Here is an 8839-nt window from a genome sequence, read left to right on the forward strand (position 1 = left end):
TAACTAAACATAATGTAGTTGAAAAGATTGCCTAAAAGAAAAACTAAAAAAGCGAGCCCCTAAAAAAAACGCCTTCATTCAACATTTGAAATAATATTTATAAACAATAAATAATTAGAAAACTATGAATATTCGTAATTTAAAACTTAAAATCAAAATGTTTTATGATACAATTATATATGTACAAATAAAAATGTTCCTATAATTGCAAACATTTCACTAATTATGCGCACATTATAGTTCAAGATTTTTATAATAAAAACATACGTAATTTAAATTTTAAAATGTTCATAAGAATATTCAGTGATGGATAATATATTAATTAGATAACATTTTTGAATATGAATCACGAGTTAAAATTCTACACAAGTGAATATTTAGTAATTGTTTGTATTCAGCATTTTGTATAATTTACATATAAGCTGCAAATGTATATTTTTGTATTTAAATATTTAAACATTTGTATTTAAAATATGTTTTAAGCTTCTCTATTTACTAAAAATTTCTATATAATACATGGGTGTACATTTAAATGTTTTTATTTACTAATCATCGTCTTTATGTGTTCTATCTATATCCACACACAAAATATAATTATAACACATAAATATTTTAATATTGTTTTTATTTTCATACATTTTACAAATATTTTTAAAATAATTAGTGCGTGCAAAATGGGCGGCACTATTTACATCCCGTTTAAGCCTCACATGCGTCTTATTTATAGATGAATACATGTTATCAATATTGTGCAGAATAATGTGAGTGGTGGAGTTGTCAACTCTCCAGAATTTCAGTAGTTGGTCACGAGTTCAACCTGTTGAGGCCATCTTATTTCGGTTTAATTTTCAGTACTGACAGTTGGGGCCGTGTGTCATAGAAGCGAAAAAATAAAATGTCTTCTTATGCAATGATTTTTTTATGACAAATACAAAAAATCAAGGTGGTTTTTACAAAAAAGGCCACATGCAATCCTCCTTAACTTTCAGTTGCTGACATCGGGCTCCACGCCATGCTGGCGCGTCAAATCATCCTTATTTTTGAATCAAATGTGATTTGCACCGTATTTGCACGTCCGAACTAAATTGTTGCACCAGTTCAATGTATGTCACAAGTTCTAGCATCAATCTAACCGTTTGAGCCAAGTTCTAGTATCATTGGTGTAATTGATTTTTTTTTTTGGCCAATACGTAAGATTGAGAGGTGGACTGATCTTCAGTTGTAATACTTCTCTGAATGTGTAAGGGATGTTGTTTTTATATAAAAAACAAAAATGCTAAACTTACGGATGATTTATACAAACTTTAACGGACTAACCCCTTTTCTCTCACTAATCTTGCTTCCCCCTGATTTTCAGGGTGGGCCCGCTTCATCCTAAACCAATCAAAATATTCCATCTAAGCTTAGTCCGTAAACGTTTTGTAAACTCCTAGTTGTAGCATTGCTCCAAATGGGATCAAATCAAGCGGTGAAAGGAGCAGTTCGCCGCTGGTTCAAAACTTCAGATAGTTTGGTAACTGACGGCGCTCGGCCGGCGTTTGCACCGTCTCCGCGACTCTTTCCGCCGTGCTCGCTCGGCTGCTCCGCCACCCGCGCCGCACGGACCGCCGCCTTGCGCCGCCACACCTCCCCATAGCCCCTGCCCGTCGGATGCTGGACGCCTTGTCGTCTGGCTGCCTGGACCAGTCGCCACCTCGCCGCTCTCTGCCCGCCAGCCTGACTGGGTGGCGCTGCGCAACCACCGCACTATCTACCGCCGGTGCTAGAGGAGAGCCGGGCGTCTGGTATTCGGGGCCGGTGATCGAGCCCCATCTAAGCACCGACGGCGGACTTCGCCTCGCGTGTTCGCCCCCTGCCGTTAGCTGGTCTTCCCGTGCACATCACCTGTTCGACTAAATGCCCCGCTAGACCAGGGCAGCTGACTCTATGTCCTCCCTGGCATCTGGCAGAGGCCGCTTTCTCCGGGACATCTTTAGGCACCGACCGCCGCAGCAAGGTGCGCTACCTACCCATCATCACGATGTCCGCCCTGATGTAAAAAAGTTGTGCCACTAATGCTGCGTTTTGTGTTTTTCGAACCAGGACGTTACACCGCGTGCTTCCGGCGTTACAAGGCACATTTCTTGCTGGACGGGATCGAGGATGCAGTGGAGAGCGCAGACGGATCGCAACAACCACCGGTGTCTCTGGCGAAGAGCCTGGCCGCTCTCGCCGAGGAGTCAACTGTGGCTGCTCAGAGCCAGCGGAAGCCCCTGTCCCGGATGGAGTGGAAGAGGCTGGCCGAGCTCCGGATAAAAAAGAGGGTCAAGACACAGTATTTGAACGGCAAGTTTTATGATCTCATGGGTAAGGTGGTGGCTAGTGCTGATACGTTGGAGGATGCTTACGACATTGTCCGGCTGAACTCTAATGTCGATCTGGCATCTGCAAAGGACGATATTTGCTTCATCGCATTGGCGGAGCAGCTCAGGAGCGGGGAGTTTGATATCTCTGCGAATTCTTTCTCGGTAGCTGCAAAGAGGCAAGGAGGAGAGTGCATTGTTCTTCCACGGCTCAACTTGAAAGTTATCCAGGAAGCAGTTAGGGTGGTGCTTGAGGTTGTTTACAGACCTCAGTTCTCTAAGATATCTCATGGTTGTCGGAGTGGTCGAGGATATCACTCAGCGCTGAGGTTCATATCCACTGAAATTGGGGTTCCAGATTGGTGCTTTACTGTCCCCTTGTACAAGGAGGTAGATAGTAATGTAGTCTTAAAGCTTATTTCACAAATACAGGAAAAGATTATTGACGACCAGTTAGTGGCGTTCATGCAAGATATGTTTGATGCCGAGGTGATCAATTTGGTATTTGGAGGGTTTCCCAAGGGCCATGGAGTTCCTCAAGAAGGAGTACTCGCACCAATCCTGATGAATATATATCTTGACAGTTTTGACCATGAAGTATTTAGGATTTGCATGAAGTATGAAGGTCTTTATTCAGGGGCAAAAAATGTTACAGACAACCAGGGCTCCAAGTTGCGTCTCTGGTTTAGAAGTCAAATGAAGGACAAGGATCTAAATAATGAAGATCAAACAGAGGGCCAGCCAAACATGAGATTATATGCTTGCAGATACATGGATGAGATTTTTGTTGCAGTTGTGGGATCCAGAGACATAGCAGAAACTGTAAAGTCCGAAGTTGTTAATTACTTAAGCAAATCGCTTTACCTGAAAGTTGATGATGGATTGTGTCTTGTGCCAGTCAAAAAGGACTCTCGGGGGTTGCAGTTTGCTGGCACTGTAGTTAAGGCCGCAACAAAAGAAAGTGCTGCACTGAAAACTGTTCACAAGTTGAAGGAGAAGGTCCGTTTATTTGCTTGTCAGAAGCAAGAGATATGGGATTCTATGAATCTTAGGTTAGGAAAGAAGTGGCTTGCATATGGTTTGAGGAGGGTAAAGGAGTCTGAGATCAAATCACTTGGTCTTAGTACTCCGTTGCTGGATCACGTTGCACAATTTAGGAAAGAGGGCATGAAGACAGACCATTGGTTCAAAACTTTACTCAAGGTATGGATGCAGGACATCAATGCCAAAAATGAAGCTAATGAGGAGGTGCTCCTGTCAAAATACATTGCTGAACCAGCACTTCCGCAGGAACTCAGAGATGCTTTTAACAACTTTCAGAAGCAAGCTAAAGACTATATCTCATCAGAAACTGTTGCTACAGAAGCACTGTTGTCCAGCTTAAAGAATCAGGAATCAATCTATACCTGCCCTGATGGTGCTGCAATTAAGATTTATGCACCTCTTAGTTACATCAAGAAGTGCCTCAATCGCTATGGTGTAACTAATCTTGAAGGTTTCCCTAAACATGTCTCAGCCCTTGTTTTGCAAGATGATGAGCTGATCATAAGTTGGTTTGCAGGAATAATTCATCGTTGGATAAGATGGTTCTCTGAGGTAGACAATTTTAAAGAGCTTCAACTTATGTTAGTTGAATGTGTCAGGAAATCCTGCATCAGGACACTATCTGCAAAGTACCGAATGTATGAAAAATTGACAGAAAAGCGGTTTGAACTTGATGATTATGGCATTCCAATGGTAGAGGACTTTGAGGCAATGATAGCACAGCTAGAACCTAGTTCTTCCTCAGTTTCCACTGATGAAGCTCTGATGTATGGAATTTCTAGTAGTGGCTTATGTGTGCTCACCCTCTCAAGAGTTAGAGTCTCTGCTCGGAAATTCAACTGCTTTGTCATGGGTTGCCAATCTTCATCACCAAGTTTGTACATCATTCATGTGAAGGAGAAACAGCGGTTTCCAGGATGGAGGACAGGTTTCTCATCATCAATTCATGGGAGTTTACATGGTAGACGAATTGGGTTGTGTACTCAACATGTTAAAGATCTATATCTCGGACAAATTTCCCTTCAGTCAGTTGATTTCGGTGTGCTGATCAGATGACTATAAGATGACCCTGAGGTTTTCAGTTTGAGAATATTTCTCCCTTCTATTGTTTGCAAATTTTAGCTGCTCCCATGATTCTCAGAAATAATTTCTTTTGCAAGTAAATTTATTTTTTTAGATTAACTAACCGTTATTCAAGAAGTACACATGTGCAAAGAGTATTTGAAGATATATACTTTGTCCAAAACTTTGAAAGAGCTTCTAAAAATTCAGAAAGTAGATTTGCATTTTGAGGGAAACATAGCTTCAACCTGATGCATCTCTGAATCTCTGTATATTCTGTTCATTAGCTACCCTCTTCTAGTCAGATGAATCTCTACTGCTATTAACAGTTACTTGCTCGACATTTCCCTCCAGAAATTGGTGAGTTAGAAAACTTTGGTGCCATTGCTTCAAACCTTGAAAGCCAGGCCAAGCTTTGGGTGCTCTGTGTGTGTCACTATATTCTTTTTGGCCATCCTCAGCGGTGTGCGGATTCATTAACTATATTCTTTCTCAATTGTTTCTTCAATCAGGCTGCTCTCTAAGTTTCCTTTGTGCCTGGTGTGTTCCTGGGATTTCTGTATCATTCACATCTTGTAGGGTCCCATGATTAAACTGCACTGAATGTTCAATGAGGGTTTTAAACTTTGACCTGCTGAATCTTCCTTCAGGGTCATGGTCACGGCACTCTCTAAACTGCACTGAATGTTCAGTGAGGGTTTTAAACTCTGACCTGCTGAATTTTCCTTCAGGGTCATGGTCACGGCACTCTGGTTCCAAGAGGCTGGACATCCGCTGTTTCAAGGCCATGATTTACATGACCATCCAAGATTGATCAAGAAGTATGCTGCTGGCAAAGAAGGCAGCAAGGGGTCGCCGCCATGAGTCTCCACCGTTTGTTTTAATCGCTGTCAGTGATTATCAGGTTAGTTTGGGTGCTGATGTTCATATGTTTCATATTGATTATGATTTGGTTTCATCTCCAAAGAACTAAGGGAATGATTGCAAACAATATTAGCTAGAGTAATAAATATGGAGTAGTCGAGGAAATCTCATATTCTCCTTTTATTTATTCCACCTGGAACTAAAGAAGCTTAGCAATTAGCAGCTCTAAGAACAACCATAACTTAACTTCACATGCACGCCCTTGCTTCTTTGCCATTTGTTTTGTTACTGGCTTAATAATATTAAAGGTTTAGTGCTCTCAACTTATGTCGCTGGAGTGCATTTGAATCTGGTTAGTTTTAGCTATTTCATAGCGTGGATTGCGACAGATCACATTATTAAACACTAAATCATTTCTACGTAGCCATAGCAACCAACACAAAACTGCTATCCCACCTCACCTGGATAAGGACCCAGGTTGTCACCAAGGCCACGTAGCTAAGTGCAAAACGTGTTTGGAACGCCAAAGAGTGGGTACGCACAAATTAGATGTCACCCTGATCTGTTTGAGGAAAACGATGATAAAGGAGAAGATGACAAAATAATTTCGATCATATGTACACCCACGGGTTGGTGGGTGGAAATTGTCCAAATAGTGTGTCTACCACACACGGTACCTCAAATAGTGCAAGTAGGACCAACCGTGTGTGTCTGTGTGGTACCAAGGCAAATACAGCTAACTGGAAAGATGCTACTGGAGGTCACTTCTAATTTGGAGTGTTCTTATTTCCAATGGTTTCTTCCTCCTTCATCAGGCCTATGGAACTCTGAGCAACGCCGGCATGAGCTGCCATTAAATCTGCGAGTTGGGCGACCTGCTGTTTTTGCTGGAGTGATGGATGCCATGGTACACGTCCTCGTGTTCCCCTGGCCAAGGCAAGGACACATCAACCCCATGCTCCATTTTGCCACCGCCCTCGCTGACGCCGGCGTCCAAGTCACCTTCCTTCACACTGAGAACAACCTTCGCCGTCTTGCCGAGGCGCCTCTGCCGCCACGCCTACGCTTGCTTTCCATCCCCGACGGCCTCCCCGACGACCACCCCCCAGCTTCTTGGAGCTCCTGGAGTCCATGTGCACGAGTAGCAGCACGGCGTACCGTGCCCTGCTCTCTGCCGCCGCCGCGCCGGTGACATGCGTTGTTGCCGACAGCACCATGCCATTCGCCATTGACGTCGCCGAGGAGCTTGGCATCCCGGCGCTCGCCTTCGCCACGCACAGCGCCTGCAGCTACCTGGCGCTCCTGTCTATGCCCAAGCTCGTTGAGCTCGGTGAGACCCCCTTCCCCACGGACGACCCTGTGTACGGCGTTCCGGGGATGGAGGGCTTCCTCCGGCGCCGAGATCTTCCTCGTGGACTCTATTGTGCTCAACAAGGGGACAGAGACCCCTGGATGCTCAAGCTTGCCGAGGTCACCGCCCGTTCTAGCAAGGCATGTGCGATCATACTCAACACAGCCACGTCCATGGAGCAGCCAGCGCTCGCCCACATTGCGTCGCACACAAGCGATGTCTTCGCCATAGGTCCACTGCATGCCAGGTCAAGGCTCGCCACAAGCGCAAGCCTGTGGCAGGAGGAAGATGGGTGCATGGCGTGGCTGGACAGCCACGCGGACCGGTCCGTCGTGTACGTGAGCCTGGGGAGCCGCGCGGTGATCACGCACGAACAGTTCACTGAGTTCCTCTCCGGCCTGTTAGCTACTGGTTATGCCTTCCTCTGGGTGCTCCGTCCAGACATGGTCCAGATGACCAGCTCCGCGCTCCTCCGAGAAGCCATAGTGGCAGTGGTGGATGGCAAGGCGCACATCGTCGAGTGGGCTCCTCAGCTGGACGTGCTGCAGCACAGGGCGGTGGGCTGCTTCCTGACGCATGCTGGATGGAACTCGACACTGGAGTGCGCCCTGCAGGGCGTGCCGATGGTGTGCTGGCCCTTCTTCTCCGACCAGCAGATCAACAGCCGCTTCGTGGGTGCCGTGTGGAGGACGGGCCTGGACATGAAGGACGTCTGCAACAGAGGCGTCGTGGAGAGAACGGTGAGGGAGGCCATGGTGTCTGACGAGATCAGAGGGGTGGCCCAAGCCATGGCGCAGCAGTTGAGGCTGGATGTCATGGAGGCGGGGTCGTCATCGTCCGGGTTGGAGCGGCTCGTCCGCTTCATCAAGGAGCTTAGCATCAGGTCCTGTCTGAAGCCCAGAATTACTGAAGACTACCACAGGCTACACCGGCCTCTCATGCACTACATGTAAAATAATGGCAATTCTCGAGTTAAGCAGTCCGATCATGTTTTTGTCAGAAAATTTATGCAGCCCGATCAAGCTTTTCTCAGAAGATTTATGCAGCGTGATCAACTTTTATCTGCAGTTCAATTGTGGTTGTGGAGATGCATCATCCAAGAGTAATTTGCTGTTCAGCAGTCAAGCAATGCATGTTATTTCTGATGAAATCATGTATCATTGGAATCTTGTAGCATCCTACGATGATTTGGGGTTATTATGATTGCTAGGTCTGAGTCTTCCTTTTCATTTATTTGTCCTTGTTCATCAGGATCCAGGAATATACAGATGATAATTGTGGCAAAGGAAGCAGTGAAATCTGAAGAGACAAATCATCATTGTAGGTGTTACTGCAGAGCAGATGTTGCTTCATCAGAAGAAAACACAGGGCACTAACATTTCACTTTTCAATGGCGAGGTTTGATTCCAGTTGATAAATGGCAAAAGAAGGATTGAAGAAGTATGAAGGGGCAGACCCTCACTAAGCGTTACTCCCTCCAATCCATAATCAGCGTCGTGGTTTAGTTCAAATAATGATAATGAATTATTTGAACTAAAACCACGACGCTTATTATGGATCATTATTTGAACTAAAACCACGCTTATTATGGATCGGAGGGAGTACTAGGGAGTAGATTTCACTTGATTGGAAGAAGACACAGATCTTTGACAGTCTAATTTTTTAGTGAAGGGTAAGATTTCTTCTCTTCATGTCTTAGTTTGGAGTAAAATACATGGTTAGTACAGAAAGTTACCACGGAAGTTCAGTTTCATACATCAACCTATTATAGCATTTACCGACCGTATGGAATATGAGGAAATGTAAGAGGAATTCAGTCCGTTGAATTGACACCATTTGAAGGCAATTCCCCACAATTATGTTCTTGTGATCTAAATTCAAATGTACCAATTTTTTTACTTTGGTAGTCACTTGGTTCTACTTACTTTGTAAGAGGAAAATTATGCTTATTACTGCCGAACAAGTCCTGATCATGAGAAACGCCGCTTCTTATGAGGATGCATGGGTATCTTCTTACGTTCTACAGTTAGGCTTTGCAACCGTTACTGAGAAGGTGACAACCAAGATCGAGGCCCGCATTGAGCTGCTAGTAGGAGGTCGGGTGGCCGGAGGAGGGGAAGAGGGCAGAGGATGCGCAGGCCTCGCCGGAGGAGAGGAAGAGGGTAGAGACGAGCTG

At 44.9% G+C, this 8839-nt stretch overlaps 1 pseudogene; it reads left to right on the plus strand.

Annotated features, from left to right (window-relative positions):
- Positions 1-1494: 1494 nt before the first annotated feature.
- Positions 1495-8569, plus strand: LOC123412044 (annotated as a pseudogene).
- Positions 8570-8839: the final 270 nt, after the last annotated feature.

This window comes from Hordeum vulgare, chromosome 7H (assembly GCF_904849725.1).
Source record: "Hordeum vulgare subsp. vulgare chromosome 7H, MorexV3_pseudomolecules_assembly, whole genome shotgun sequence".
Classification (NCBI taxonomy): domain Eukaryota; kingdom Viridiplantae; phylum Streptophyta; class Magnoliopsida; order Poales; family Poaceae; genus Hordeum; species Hordeum vulgare.